This window comes from Balaenoptera borealis (genome assembly GCF_965194805.1).
Source record: "Balaenoptera borealis genome assembly, chromosome: 6".
NCBI classification, from domain to species: Eukaryota; Metazoa; Chordata; class Mammalia; order Artiodactyla; family Balaenopteridae; genus Balaenoptera; species Balaenoptera borealis.
In genome coordinates this window covers 15,462,168-15,479,000 of record NC_138863.1, presented here as the reverse complement: position 1 = coordinate 15,479,000, position 16,833 = coordinate 15,462,168, and the positions used below count along the sequence as shown (strand labels likewise).

The 16,833-nt window shown below is 35.4% G+C and overlaps 1 long non-coding RNA gene across 1 annotated transcript in view; it reads right to left on the bottom strand.

Annotated features, from left to right (window-relative positions):
- Positions 1 to 592: 592 nt before the first annotated feature.
- The window catches only part of LOC309630962, a 62,178-nt gene continuing 45,937 nt past the window's right edge, over positions 593 to 16,833 (bottom strand). Inside the window, exon 3 of the long non-coding RNA XR_014245977.1 lies at positions 593 to 8,027. This is a non-coding gene — a long non-coding RNA (uncharacterized lncRNA). The remainder of the gene's footprint in view (positions 8,028 to 16,833) is intronic.

The following is a 16,833-nucleotide window of genomic DNA, read 5'->3' as shown; positions in this document are numbered from 1 at the left end:
ACACTCAAATCCCAACTCCAAGTCTTACTGTGTGATCCTAGGAGAGTAACTTTGTCTGCTTTCAGTTCCTTATCTGTAGAATGGAGGTAATAAAAGTACTTACCTCATGGGATTTTTTTGAGTATTAAATGAATTAATATGTATAAAAAGCTTAGAATAGGGTCTGGCAGAGAGAAGCTGCTGTGTTAGCTCTTATTATTATCAGTGCACACGGAGATGCAATTTACTGAAAGGTCATTTAGATCATTTGTAGATGGATTTGTTCTATAGTTATCTTTTTTCATTTATTTATTTATTTATTTATTTATTTATTTATTTATTTATGGCTGTGTTGGGTCTTCATCTCCGTGCGAGGGCTTTCTCTAGCTGTGGCAAGTGGGGGCCACTCTTCATCGCGGTGCGCAGGCCTCTCATTATCGCGGCCTCTCTTTTTGCGGAGCACAGGCTCCAGACGCGCAGGCTCAGTAATTGTGGCTCACGGGCCTAGTCGCTCCGCGGCATGTGGGATCCTCCCAGACCGGGGCTCGAACCCGTGTGCCCTGCATTGGCAGGCAGACTCTCAACCACTGCGCCACCAGGGAAGCCCCTATAGTTATCTTTTTTGTTCCATCTTTATTAGGATGTGATATAAAGTTGTCCTAGCTTCATAAAATTAATGAGGGGAATTTCCACATTTTTCTGTGGTTTGCTAGAGTTTAAATAACATAGGAATTATTTGTTCTTCAAATGTTAGCTATTACTCAGCTATCAATATAAATCTCTTTGCGTCTGGTGTTTTTAAGAATCATATATCTTAAGTTATAATTCTGATTTCTCCTAAATTACTTACTTATTCAAGTTTTCTCTTTTTAGTACATAATTTGTTTTTCATATATTTTAAAATTTATTGTCATAAACTTACACATTATATTTTTATAATTTAAAAAATAATTTTATGAGTTTATCTTATTTCTCATTCCTAATATTAAACATAATTTTTCTTAATCACTTTTACAAGGAGTTACATTTGTTCTTTTAATGAATCAGCTTTTGGTTTTCTGTATTCTTTCTTTTATTTCATTAATTTCAGAGATTTTAATTATTTCCCATCTCCTGCTTTATTTTCATTAGTCTTTATTATTTTTCATGTTTCTTATTTCAAACACTTAATTAAATTATTTTCAATCTTTTAAACAATTATAGGAATTTTAAACTTTTAGAAATCATAGTTTTCATTGCAATGAACATTTTTAATATAACTTTAAAATATTTAGGATTATTCTCCCAATTCCCAGATGTCAGATAAGTCGATGGAGAAAAGTTTTTTAAAGACCTTTGTAACATTTTAGAAATGTTACATAGCTCCTGAAATCCCATCTTATGGAAAGTCAAGTAGAGGAGAGAGCTCTAAAAGTAGCACAATTAAAAAATAAATTGTTTGGACAAATTTTTGTCTTCTCTACTATTTGAATTCTGTATCTAGCAGAAAAAAATCATATTATGTTTCCTACTTGAGAAGTGCTTCAATTGCACGTAGGCTAGTGCCATGGAATTTATTAATTTGTTCTAAAATATATATTCAAAAGTGATTAAGTGTATCCATGAGGGAGCTTTTTAATTAAACACATGGTAAAGAGGAGTAGATTGTAGTCACCACAATAGTGTGACATCTACAAATGAGGTTGAATGAGAATATTGTGACTTCTATTTGAAAAAATCACACAAACAAAATTATATTTGCTGTCAGTTTTAGATTTTCTTATTTCATCATTGCTTTTGAGCTACTTTGTTAATTAATAAATATTTAATAAAGTTTCAAAAATTTGCACCTTTCCATCACATTAATTTTTGTTCATATATCATTGGTTCATATAGCAAAGAAAGACAGATGTGACACTGTTGTGGTAATACAACACCAATGACATAATCAATGATCTTATCCTCTACTTGTACTTTACTGTCTCTATTTCTAGAGCAATATTATGGGTCAACCCTGTAACTGCAGAAATATTTTCAATAGCAGACTTATTTTCCAATTCTAACAGAAAAAAAAATACAGGAAATTATGTTCAAAATACAGCATACAATCTGAGATAATTTTAGCCTCAAATATAAAAATATGATGAAGATTGACTTCCCTGCTACTGCTTCTTATGCATAGGACGAGATCTCTGTTGATAAACTCAGAGGAGCATGACAGCTGAGTAAGGCCAGGGTACGTAAAAAAGTGGTGAAACAATTGGTTGAAAAAGACAGATTTGTAAAAAATTAGGCAACATTTGACTTTTCACCTCTTGAAGTAGACTCTAGAAGAATGAACTTAGGCATAGGTGATGGAGGAGATCACCTTAGTTGCAAAGTTTTAGGGCACTGGAAAAGCTGGATGCTTTATGAATCCTGCCCCAGCTACTGAGCAATGCCTGAAATTCCACTGTTAGAGTTTCATTCTTTTAGCAGGGTTTCTTACCTTTATAGGTTACGGTACTACTTTGAGAAACCAAGAGAAGCAATGATATTACATCCCAGAAAAAAGCACGTAAACATAGACCCACAATGTTTTGCACCATTTGCAACAAAGGAAATTCCTTTTTCACACTTACACAGAATGTATAAACAATCTTTATGCTTAAGCTTCATTCTCATTTTTTCAGGCACAAATTAATAGCCATTCCTTGGGAAATATGCAAAATTTTTGCAAAGATGTGAAATTTTCCATACAAAGAAAAGTTTCACTCAAAAGTGAATTTAACAGCAAAGCTGCTGCTATTTAGCTTGAATGAGAGGATGAAATTGTGGAGTGCTATTTGATAAAATGCAAATGTCATTTTTGACATTCAGTGGATTCCGTCTTTTGATTTGGCTGACAAGTGATGAAAAACTCTTGTTCACAAACATAGTTCACAAATGTAGTAATGGAATCAGAGCTCTCATCGAATGCTTGCAAGACAAGGGCAGACTTGAGGCAAGGAGCACCAGACTTTTCCGGAACTCTTTTGGGTTAATCCATGCAGCATCCATTCCTTTGTGAGGTCATTTTTGGCAGAATCTGCGTGCTTGATGTCAGCAAGCTGAGGATCATGAACTCACAATTCATTTCAAGATCACTGGAGCAGAAATAACCATCAAAAGAATTCTGCAGGATTCCAGGTGTTTACAGATTTTTGCCTGCAGAAAAATGGGGGGAAAATGTAGTCTCTCCTTCAGCCTAAAAAAACATTTTTTTTTCCTAGCACAGTTGCCTTCTCCCATGTCCTTTCCCAGAGCAGCAGTTTGGATAGGAGGGAGTCTTGGTAGCTTTCCTAATAGTGCGTAAGGGTTTGAATGGAAAGAGTGACCTCGTTGATTTGATCAAAAGTATCCACCAATAAATCAAGCCATGAATAAACTCATCCATGTCCAATTGTCCTAAGTAAGTGTTCCTTTACTCTCAACATTCCTTGTCCCTCCCCTCTGTTTTTTTTCCTGAAGGTCATTCAAGTGAACAAGACCTGTCTTCTAGAAAGCCAGCAAATTTCTGTCTATAGGAAAGCGTGTTACTTTCTACTGCTCTTTCTTGTTTGAAACAAAGACCTTGAAAAGTGGTGATTCGAGGTCCTGAGTCTGATGAAGCTGATGTCTTTCATGAAAATTGACCACCAGACTTATTGCGGGAAGATGGGCAGCTTCCTTTGCCATCAGTGTTTGCATAAAGCATATCTATGTCTTCTTCAAAGCTGCAAGGTTAGGTGTTCTATCAAGCATCACAGGTCTCCATCTCTACAGAGAATGTTAAGATTGTTCTTCTAGTGGAAGTTTTACTTTGCAAATTTTACTCTAACATTAATGATGGTCTTTGTATGTCTAAAAAGGGATTATAAACAGGATTCTTTGATGGTGTCAATGCAACACAAGGGAGGAAAACCAAAAAGTGATTCCACTGGTAGGTCATACTAAAGGTATAGCTGACAATCCCTCTACAGTTTTTTCAAGGTATTGGAAGAAATGGCACTAATTCTGGAGTAGACAGTGTCATTTTATTAAGGAACCACTTCAGTTTTCTTCCTCTGCTTCAAACCACAGCCTACTTCACCATTTCCAAGGTATATGGCTTCACAAGACCTCTGCAATTATATGTGGGCAATATTCTTTTCACTTAGGAGTGTGGTAAACAACCTTGAAGAGGGAAGATTTTGTGGGGACAAGTATACATTTTGATAGATTTTTAATCCTTATTGAATTTTCATCAATCTTCTCCAAAATGTTTTCTGGTTTTTTTTTTTTTTTTTAAGTAGAATTCAATAAAAGTTCACACATGGCATTTGTCATTCCTTATCAATTTTTCCCCCACGTATTGACTTTTTGAAGAGACTAGGAAAATTTTCTTGTAGAATGTCCCACATTCTGGATTTGTCTGTTTCATGAGGTCTTATTTAGCTTCTTCATCTATCCCTAGTATTTTCTCTAAATTTGACGATTTGATAAGATTCAGGTTAAACCTTTTGTGTAAAAATAGGTTTCTGTGAAATTACTAAATTACATTAGGAGGCACTTATTGCCAGTTTGTCCCACCATTAGTGATGTTAAATTTTATTAATTGGTTACCATGGCAGCTGCCAGATATGTTTTGTAGATTTGTTTCCCACTTACTAATTAGCAGTTAATCTGTGAGGTAATACTTTGGTAGCACACAAACATTGTATCAACTTTTAAAAACATCCCTATTGACATATAATTGCCATATATTAAACTGCATGTGTTTTAAGGTGTACAATTTGGTAAGTTTTGAAATGTGTATACATCATGAAATCATAATACAATAAAGGTAATGAACATATCCATTACCTCCCCCAAAAGTTTCCCCTTATCCTCTCCTCCCCTCCCCCATCATTAAGACGACCACAGATCTGCTTTCTACCACTACAGATTAATTTGCATTTTCTAAAACTTTATATATAAATAGAATCCCACAGTAAGTACTCTTCTTTTGTCTGGATTATTTCACTGAGTATAATTATTCTGAGATGCATCCCTATTGTGTGTGTATCAATAGTTCATTCCTTTTTCTTGTTGAATAGATCCCATGGTATGGATATTGCACCATTTATTTATCCATTCACATCTTGAGGAATATTTGGGATATTTTCCAGTGCAGGCCATTACAAATAAAGTTGCTATAAATATTTACAGACAGGTTTTTGTATGGACATGTGCTTTTGTATCTCTACGGTAAATACCCAACTGATAGGAATCTGATTAACTTTATAAGAAATTACCAAACTGTTGTCCAAAGTGGTTGTACCATTTTACATTCTCACCAGCAGTGATGAGAGTTCCAGTTCTTCCACATGCTTATCAGCACTTGGTATGGTCAATCTTTTTAGGTTTTTGCCATTTCAATGGGTACGTAGTTGTATCCCCTTACAGTTTTAATTTGCATTTGCCTGGATGAATAATGATGTTGAGCATCTTTTCATGTACTTTCTTGCCATCTGTATATATTCTTTTGTAAAGTTTCTGTTCAAATATTTAGCCCATTAAAAAAAATTTTTTTTCTTATTGTAGAGTTTTGAGAGTTCTTTATATATTCTGGGTGCAAGACCTTTATCACATATGTGAATTGCAAATGTTTTCTCCTAGTATGTGGCTTGTCTTTTAAATTTTCTTAGCAGTGTCTTTCAATAAGCAAAAGTTCTTAGTTTTGATTATATGTAATTTGTCTATTTTTAATTTTATAAATCATATTTTTGTTTTTATACCTCATAAATCTTTGCCTAGTCTGTCACCTGTCATGAAGTTTTTCTCTTGTTTTCTTCTAGAAATTGTGTAGTTTTAGGTTTTTATATTTTGATATGTGATCATTTGGGGGTTAATTTTTGTATATGGTGTGAGGTATGGATATGCATATCAAATTGTTCCAGCATCTATTGAAACTAAATTGTCTTTGCATCTTTGCTGAAAATCAGTTGACATAATGTGCATAAGTCTATTTCTTGACTTCTCGTTCTGTTCTATTGATCTATTTGTCTATGTTATAGCAATACCACACTCTTGATTACTGCAGCTTATAAGTGCTAAAGTTAGACAGTGTAAGTCCTCCAACTTTGTTCTTTTTCAAAATGGCTTTTGCTCTACAAGGTCCTTTGCTTTTCCATATGAATTTTTGAATCAACTTGTCAATTTCTACAAAACAAAGTTTTCTGAGATTTTAATTGAGATAGCATTGAATCTATAGATCAATTGGGGAGAAGTGACATTTTAACAATGTTGTGTCTTCTGATCCATGAACACAATAGCTCTCCATTTATTTAGGTCTTCTTTAATTTCAGGAATGTTTCATAGTTTACAGTATACATTTTTGTCATGTGTATCCCTAAGTATTTAATATTTTGATGCTTTTGTAAATGGTACTATTTTTAAATTTTAATCTCTGATTGTTTCTAGTATATAAGAAAGTCAGCTGACTTATATATTGAACTGGCATCCTACAAGCTTGCTTAACTCACTTATTTCTAATTATTTTTATATAGATTCTCTAGTATTTTCTATGCAAATGATCATGTTATCTGAGAATAAAGAAAGTTTTATATCTTCCTTTCTAATCTGTATAACTTTTCTTTTTTTTTTTTCTTTTTTGCCTTATTACACTGGCTACAACCTCCAGTACAATATTGGATAGAAGCAGTGAAAACTTGTTCTTGGGGTAGAGGATCCTGTCTTTTACCATTAAATATGATGTCAGCTGTAGATTTTTCATAGTTGCTTTTTATCAGATTGAGAAGGTTCCCTTCTACTACTAATTTGCTGGGTTTTCCTTTTTAGAAACATTAATTGAGTTTCAAATGCTAAACCAACTTTGCATTCCTGGGAATGCAAATGATATATTATCCTTTTCATATACTGTTGGATTCAGTTCATTAATTTTTGTTTAGAATTTTTACATCTATATTCATAAAAGATACTGGTCTGTAGGGTTTTTTCTTTTTTTCTTTTTTATAAAGTCTGTGTCTGATTTTGGTATCAGAGTAATGCTGGCCTCATAAAATGTGTTGGAAAGTAGTCCCTCCTTCAATTTTCTGGAAGGCTTTGTATAAAATTGATGTTATTTCACCAATGAAGCCATCTGAGCCCAGAGTTTTCTTTATTAAAATTTTTAAAATACAAACTCAATTTCTTAACATGTTAAATCTTTGCTCCGGTTTCTTGAACGTATGCAATGCAGTTATGATAAAGGTTTCAATGTTCTTTTTCTATCACCTGTATCATATATGAGTCACTTTCAGTTGATTCATTTTTCTTCTCATTATGCGTTGTATTTTTCTGCTTAATTGCATGCATCTTTGATTGGATGCCAGATATTGTGAATTATACCATATGGTCCTTTTTGTCCCCCTATAAATAAATGCCTTCAGCTTTGTTCTAGAACATGACTAAGTTGCTTATAATTTGATCTTTTCGGAGCTTACATTTAAGTTTTGTTAGGTGGGACTAAAGCTGCATTAATTCTGGGGTGAATTCTTCCCACTACTGAAGCAAGATCCTTTGAAGTACTATATCTGGTTCTCTGTGAATTGTGAGGTTTTCCACTCTGGCTGGTGGACACAGGCACTATTTCTGACCCTGGGCGAACTCCTGGCACTGTCCCTTCTAATCTTTTCAGGTGGCTCTTTCCCTGGTCTCAGGTGTTTTCCTCACATGCATGTGCTAAACAGCAGTCAGTTTAATACTTGAGGGATATTCCCTTTAGATCTCCAGAGTTTTCTTTGTTCAGCTCACTTCTTTTCACCCCTGCAAACTCTAGGCGTCTTAGCTTCCCTGGAATGCCAGCTCCATCAACTCAACTCAACTCAACTCAACTCAAGGAAATCACTAGTCACTGCCTAAATTCCCCTTCTTCACGCTGCAGCCTGGAAAGTGCAGGCAGTAAGCTGGGACATTGAGTACTCACTTCACTTGTTTTCAGTCTCTCAGGGATCACTGTCCTTCACTGGCTGATGTCCAATGTCTTGAGTGTTATTGTTTCATATATTTTGTCTGGTGTTTTAGGGCGTATCTTATCCTTGTTACTCCATCTGTAACAAAAGCAGAAGTCCTGTTAACATTTTATCCAATAGTTATATTTATTAATGACTGCTGCATTAATCAGTTATTTCGTTGGAGTCTGGTGATTTTTTTTAAAATCTTCCATTTTTTTCTTTATTAGCTAGCATCCATCAAAAGAAGAGCTTTCCTCCATCACCTGGAGATGAGTCTCGGTTCCTTCTATTAGGACAGAATTACTGTCTAACTCTCTTCATTCAGAATAAAGAGTTATTAATAGTCACCTCTATATTGGCAAATGAATTTCCTCATTTTTTTCCTGTTCTTTTTCTTCATTTTGTTTAATTTTGCATATCATTATGGACTGGGGATTTTTATTTATTTATTGTATTGCAATCACTTTATAGTTATTATTTCTTCTGATGCTCAAATTGTCCCAAATTTAGCCAACAGGAGCTTCTTCATTCTGGCTTCAGAGCCCTTTTGAAACACCCCCATTAGACCTTGAGCACTTTCTTGCTTTAAGGCAAACAGATGTCTTAGCCTCACCATGTACTTTCCATGCTTCAGAGCTGAAATTGCTCACTGAAGTGCTGGTTTCCTTTAGTAGGAAATATTATTTAGAAATTAAGATCTGTGCTCTAGTGGAAACTCATGTTATGGGGTTGTCAATGGGGGAAAATATTTTAGATGTAACAACCTGGCAACTACAATAATTATTCTTTACCCTTTTTGCACAATAGCATCCCTTGCTGGTAAACACTTTTAACATTTTTTGGGTGAAATGATACTTTAATAGTATACTTAGACATAATTGTTTTTCAAAATGATTTTAAAATCAAAGAGAAGGATCGTTTTAGAGATGATTTAAAGAACCCTTTAAGGGGACTTCCCTGGTGGTCCAGTGGGTAAGACTCCGTGCTCCCAGTGCAGGGGGCCCAGGTTCAATCCATGGTTGGGTAACTAGATCCCACATGCCATAACTAAGAAGTCCGCATGCCTCAACTAAGAGTGTGCATGCTGCAACTAAAGATCCTGCATGCTGCAACGAAGATCCTGTGTGCCACAACTAAGACCCGGTGCAGCCTAAATAAATAAATAAATATTAAAAAATAAAATAAAATAAAGGACCCTTTAAAGGCTCTTCAGAGACTCCCCAGAAGTGCCTGGACTTGTGGTTAGGAATTGACTTTATGTGAGGGTAATTGTTCTTATCTGGCTGCACAATGATATCACCTGGGAAGCTTTTAAAAAATACCCATACCAAGGTCCTACCTCAGAACATATTAAATCAGAATGTTTGGGGGTATGTCCCAGCATCGTTATCTTTGTTATTTTGTTTTGTTTAACTCTTCCCAGGTGATTGATGAGTTAGTTACTAGGGTTGAGAACCACTCTCTTAGGATCTTGATGCCATTAGAAATGTGAACACCCACTGACAATAGTAACACCTAAATGTGTGATCACTTCTTTTTATATCTCATGGATGCCAGGGAGAAGAGAAATAGGACATTGGGTGTCTGAGCAGTTGTTGAAAAGAGCAGAAAAAGAAAAAGACAAGCAAAATATACAAAATGAACTTGCTTTTTGCTTGGATCAAATCCAGTGATCAAGGTCTCTAAACTGTTTACTAAAGAAGCAATAAAACTTTATCAGGAAGTATATGTTTGAGGTATTGGCAGACCGACAGAGTTAATGCACCGTTTGGATAATTCCAGCATTGACGTCCCTTACCCATGTCACCATGTCCCAAAGTTTGCCAACTGCCATCGCTGCTGTTTTGAAATAACTTGGAGCTAGAACTCAAGGCAATTGCTGTGCTGTCCTTTCATTCTGTTGCACAAAATAATTTTCCAAATCAATCATGTCACGAAGTGTCTCTCTAGAGGTAATGGCCTGAAATCTGAAACAATGGAACTGCTGGTGTAATGAAAAATGACTTCCTCATTTAATTTGTCAAACTTCCAACTACTCATCTATTCTCTTAGCAAAGTTGCAGCCAAATCTCTATATTGCAGAATTCAATTATACTTGATTGAAGAGATTTTCTTAAGAGCCAGTTGACTAAAGAAGATGTCCTAAAAGGTTTTGTCCTTCCAACTTTTTCTTACATGAATTTTCAAACGTGCAGAAAAGTTGACAAAAATAACACAATGAACACCTGTATATCCCCCACTTAGTTTTAACAATTAACAGCATTTTGCCATGTCTGTTAGTTTGCTAGGGCTGCCATAACAAAGTAGCATAGACTGGATGGCTCAAACAGAAATTTATTTTCTCACAGTTCTGGAGGCTGGAAGAACAAGATCAAGGTGTGGGCAGGGATGGTTTCTTCTGAGGCCTCCTTCCTTGACTTGTATCTTCCCCTGTGTGTTCACACTGTCTTCCCTCTGTGTTGTCTGCGTCCTAATCTCTTCTTATAAGGACACCAGTCAGATTGGATTAGGGCCCACCCTAAGAGCCTTATTTTAACTTAATCACCCTTTAAGGCCTATTTCTAAATACAGTCACGTTCTTAGGTACTGGGGTAAGAACTTCAATATATGAATGGGGGGAACACGATTCAGCCTGTAACATCATGTTTGCTTGCTTGCTTTCTCGCTTCCTTTCCTTCTTCCTTCCTTCCTATCATATATAAACATATAGATGTATTGATTTGATGATACACTTGAAACTATATTACAGGCATTGACATCTCACTCCTAAATGTCACCTTGCATCTCTTGAGAATAAGGATGTTTTCTTACATAACCTTGATGCCATTATCACATTTAAGAAATTTAAAATATTCTGTGTATTTAATCCATATTTGATTTTCCTCAATCGTCCAAAGAATTTTTAATGGCTGTTTTTATCTTCCTGAATAATGATCCAATAAGGTTCATACTTGAATTTGCTTGTTACATCGTTTTAGTTTTTTATAGTCTCCCCTCCTCCACCCATCACGCTTTTCATCTTTTTTTTCTCAATAGCATTGACTTTTTAAAAACACTAGACAAGTTATATTTTGAATGTTTCACATTTTAGATATGACTAATTATTTCCTTATGATATCATTTAACTTGCTCTTCTCCATACTGTGTTTATATAAGTTAGAAATTAGATGTCGTGGTGAGACTGTAAAACTGACAATATTTTTCATATTAAGTGGTGGAGTTTATTTCTCCTCACCTTGACTCTGGGCTTGGCCATGGGACTTTCTTTGGCCATTGGGACATTTGCTTTAGCAAATGTGACACAAGCAGAAGCGTGAACTGTGCTTGTGCCCAAAGGCTTTGCTGCTCCTGGGGGCCTGTGACTGGGCCAGCCTTCTGGCTAAGGAGGAACGTGTGGCCACATCTCCACCTCCTTGGCTGACATCAAGAGTGAAGCCATCCACAACCATCCAGCTGGCTCAGACCAGAAGAATCATCTCTCTGATCCACAGAACAATACGAAATAATACATGGTTATTGTTCTAAACCACTAAGTTTTGGGGTGATCTGTCCTGAAGCAAAACCAATTGATACAGATATAGAGGCTTGATTAAATTCAGATTAAATGTTTTGGCAGGACTACTTCATAGATGATGCTGTGTACTTCTATCATACCACATCAGAAGGCTCATAAAATCAGTAGAAGGCTGACTTTTGAACCTAGTTAAATATGGATTAAGAAAGATACCTATTTGGGGCTTCCCTGGTGGCGCAGTGGTTGAGAATCTGCCTGCTAATGCAGGAGACACGGGTTCGAGCCCTGGTCTGGGAAGATCCCACATGCCGCGGAGTAACTGGGCCCGTGAGCCACAATTACTGAGCCTGCGCGTCTGGAGCCTGTGCTCCGCAACAAGAGAGGCCGCGACAGTGAGAGGCCCGTGCACCGCGATGAAGAGTGGCCCCCACTTGCCGCAACTAGAGAAAGCCCTCGCACAGAAATGAAGGCCCAACACAGCCATAAATAAATAAATTTAAAAAAAATAAAAAATAAAATAAAATTAAATTAAATTAAAAAATGAAGGCAGAAAAAAAATTAAAAAAAAAAAGAAAGATACCTACTTATATCATTCCTCAAGTTAACATCTCCCCGGATTAAAAAAAAAAATTTTTTTATTGACGTATAGTTGATTTACAATGTTGTGTTGGTTTCTGGTGTACAGAAAAGTGATTCAGTTTTATATATATATACATACATATATATATGTATACATAGAATTCTTTTTCATATTCTTTTCCATTATGGTTTATTACAGGATATTGAATATAGTTCCTTGTGCTATACAGTAGGACCTTGTTGTTTATCTATTTTATATATAGTAGTTTGTATCTGCTAATCCCAAATGCCTAATTTATTCCTCCCACACCCCCTTTCCCTTTTGGTAACCACAAAATTGTTTTCTATGTTTGTGAGTCTGTTGCTGTTTTATAAATAAATTCATTTGTATCATATTTTAGATTCCACATATAAGTGATATCATACTGTATTTGTCTTTCTCTTTCTGACTTACTTCACTTTGTATAATAATCTCTAGGTCCATCCATATTGTAGTAAATGGCATTATTTCATTCTTTTTTTATGACTGAGTAGTATTCCACATCTTTATCCATTCATCTCTTGATGGACATTTACGTTGCTTCCATGTCTTGGCTATTGTAAAGAGTGCTGCTATGAACATCAAGGTACATATATCTTTTTGAATTAGAATTTTCTCCAGATATATACCCAGGAGTGGGATTGCTGAATCATATGGCAATTCTATTTTTAGTTTTTTAAGGAACCTCCATACTGTTTTCCATAGAGGCTGCACCAGTTTACATTCCCACCAATAGTGTAGGAGGGTTCCCTTTTCTTCACAGCCTCTCCAGCATTTATTATTTTTAGACTTTTTAATGATGGCCATTTTGACCAATGTGAGGTGATACCGCATTGTAGTTTTGATTTGCATTTCTCTAATTATTAGCAATGTTTAGTATCTTTTCATGTGCCTATTAACCACCTGTATGTCTTCTTTGGAGAAATGTCTACTTAGGTCTTCTGCCCATTTTATGATTGGGTTGTTTGTGGTTTTGTTATTGAGTTATATGAGCTATTTGTATATTTTGGAGATTAATCCCTTGTTGGTCACATCATTTGCAAATATTTTCTCCCAGTCTATAAGTTGTCTTTTCATTTTGACTGTGGTTTCCTTTCTGTGCAAAAGCTTATAAGTTTGATTAGGTCCCATCTGTTTATTTTTGATTTATTTCTATTGCCTTGGGAGACTGACCTAAGAAAACATTGCTATGATTTATGTCAGAGAATGTTTTGCCTATGTTCTCTTCTAGGAGTTTATGGTGTCGTCTTATATTTAAGTAAACCATTTTGAGTTTATTTTTGTGCATGGTGTGAGGGAGTATTCAAACTTCATTGATTTACATGTGGCTGTCCAACATTCTCAACACCACTTGCTGAAGAGACTGTCTTTTCTCCATTGTATATTCGTGCCTCCTTTGTCAAAACTTAATTGACCGTAGGTGTGTAGGTTTATTTCTGGGCTCTCTATTCTGTTCCATTGATTCATATGTCTGTTTTTGTGCCAATACCATGCTGTTTTGATTACTGTAGTTTTGTAGTATTGTCTGAAGTCTAGGAGGGTTATGCCTCCTGCTTTGTTCTTTTTCCTCAGGATTGCCTTGGCAATTCTGCACCTTTTATGGTTCCATATAAATTTTAAGACTATTTGTTCTAGTTCTGTGAAAAATTTCATGGGTAATTTGATAGAGATCACGTTAAATCTGTAGATTGCTTTGGGTAGTATGGCCATTTTAACGATGTTAATTCTTCCAATCCAAGAGCATGGACTATCCTTCTATTTCTTTGTATCATCTTCAGTTTCCTTTATCAGTGTTTTATAGTTCTCAGCATATAAATCTTTCACCTCCTTGGTCAGGTTTATTCCTAAGTGTTTTATTTAATTTTTGATGAGATTTTAAAAGAGATTGTTTTTTTCAGTTTCCCTTTTGGATATTTCATTGTTAGTGTAAAGAAATGCAACTGATTTCTATATGTTAACCTTATATACTGCTACCTTGCTTGAATTCATTTATCAATTCTAGTAGTTTTTGTGTGGAGCCTTTAGGATTTTCTATATATAGTATCATGTCATCTGCATATAATGACAATTTTACCTCTTCCCTTCCCTTATTTGGATGTCTTTTCTTATCTGATTGCTGTGGCTAGGACTTCCAATACTATGTTGAATAGAAGTGGTGAGAGTGGGCTTCCTTGTCTTGTTCCAGATTTCAGTGGGAAGGCTTTCAGCTTTTCATTGTTGAGTATTATGTTGGTTGTGGGTTTGTCATAAATAGCTTTTATTAAGCCCTCTATACCCACTTTGGTAACAGTTTTTATCATGAATGAATGTTGAATTTTATCAAATGCTTTCTCTGCATCTATTGAGATGATCATGTGGTTTTTGTCTTTTCTTTTGTTGATGTGGTGTATCACGTTAATTGATTTGCATCTGTTAAACCATCTTTATGACCATGGGATGAATCCAACTTGGTCATGGTGTGTGATCTTTTTCATATGTTGCTGGATTCAGTTGCTAATATTTCCTTGAGAATTTTTGCAGCTATATTCATCAAAGATATTGGCCTTCTATGGAGAACAGTATGGAGGTTCCTTAAAAAACTAAAAATAGAACTACCATATGACCCAGCAGTCCCACTACTGGACATATACCCTGGAAAAACCATAATTCAAAAAGATACATGTACCACATATATATGCTAACAAATGTAAAACAGATAACTAGAGGGAAGCAGCTGCATAGCACAGGGAGATCAGCTCGGTGCTTTGTGACCACCTAGAGGGATGTGATAGGGAGAGTGGGAGGGAGGCTCAAGAGGGAGGGGATATGGGGATATATGTATACATATAGCTGATCACTTTGTTATACAGCAGAAACTAACATAACATTGTAAAGCAATTATATTCCAATAATGATGTAAAAAAGAAAAAAAGATACATGTACCAAAATGTTCATTGCAGCACTATTTACAATAGCCAGGAAATGGAAGCATCCTAAGTGTCCATCGACAGATGAATGGATAAAGAAGATGTGGCACATATACACAATGGAATATTACTCAGCCATAAAAAGGAACGAAATTGAGTTATTTGTAATGAGGTGGATGGACCTAGAGTCTGTCATACAGAGTGAAGTAAGTCAGAAAAAGAAAAACAAATACCATATGCTAATGCATATATATGGAATCTAAAAAAATGGTACTGATGAACGTAGAGGCAGAGCAGGAATAAAGACACAGATGTAGAGAATGGACTTGAAGACATGGGGGGAAGGGGAAGCTGGGATGAAGTGAGAGAGTAGCATTGACATATATACACTACCAAATGTAAAATGGATGGCTAGTGGGAAGCAGCTGCATCTCACGGGGAGATCAGCTTGGTGCTTTGTGACCACCTAGAGGGGTGGGATAGGGAGGGTGGGAGGGAGACGCAAGAGGAAGGGGATATGGGGATATATGTATACATATAGCTGATTCACTTTGTCATACAGCAGAAACTAACACAATATTGTAAAGCAATTATACTCCAATAAAGATGTAAAAAACAAACAAACAAAAACAAAAAACCAAACAAACAAACAAAATAATATTGCCAAGTGAGAATTAGAAAATGAATGTTATTAGTTGAGGAAATGGAAGCAATGGAATGACTCTAATTGATTTCATTCATTCACAGAACAAAGGTATTTTTAAACACGAAGGCAGTGACTGCTCTTGATATTCCTTCTTCTCTTCTATTAATGATAGAACCTCAATATCATTGAAGTAGCAATGTGCTCAGCTATAATGAACATTTCAAAACTTCCTGTCACAGAAATACCTAATGTGAATGGAAGTCCTTCTGGGGGAAACTATGTAAATTCTGTGACCTGTTTTGTTAAGCTTCTATCTTAAGAAGAATCTAAATTCTAAACCAGGTAGAGCAAAAAAAGGTTTCATCTCTTACGCCACATTTCATCATGCTGTTATTATTTGTTTCAATGTCTGTCTTTCCTAAAATGTGTAAACTCTCTGAGGACGGGAGCTGTGTGTATCTTGTTTTACAGTGGACCTCAGAAGAGGCACAGAATAAATATTTGTTGCATGAATAAATGAATGAATGTGAATGAATGAATGAAGCAGTGGCCATCTGAACTTTGTGTTGAGAAGGATTCTGAGTTACTATTTTACTCAGGGGAAATAATGCCATTGCCAGTTTGTTATGACTGTCATAGACATGCCATAGGGGAGGTGGCACACGTGTATTGGAGATGTGTCATTTTCATTAAAGCTTTATGTTATAAACACACACACATAAAAAAGAATTTGGCCTGTAATTTTCTTTTTTGGTAGTGTTTTTGTCTGGTTTTGGTATCATGGTGATGGTGGTTTCATAGAATAACTTTGGGAGTGTTTGCTCCTCTTCAATCTTTTAGAAGAGTTTGAGAAGGATTGGTTTAAGTTCTTCTCTATATGTTTGGTAGAATTCCCCAGTGAAACTATCAGGTCCTGGACTTCTGTTTGCAGGGAGTTTTTTTTTTGTTTGTTTGTTTTTTTAATTTTGTTTCTTGTTTTTACAGATTATATTTCACTTTTAGTGATCACTCTGGTCAAATTATCTATTTCTTCTTGATTCAGTTTTGGTGAGCTGTATGTTTCTTGAAACTTGTCCATTTCTCTAGGTTGTCCAATTTGTTGGCTTATAATTGCTTATAGTATTCTTTTACGGTTTTTGTATTTCTGCAGTATTAGTTTTTATTTCTCCTCTTTCATTTCTTATTTCGTTTATTTGGGTCCTCTCTCTTTTCTTCTT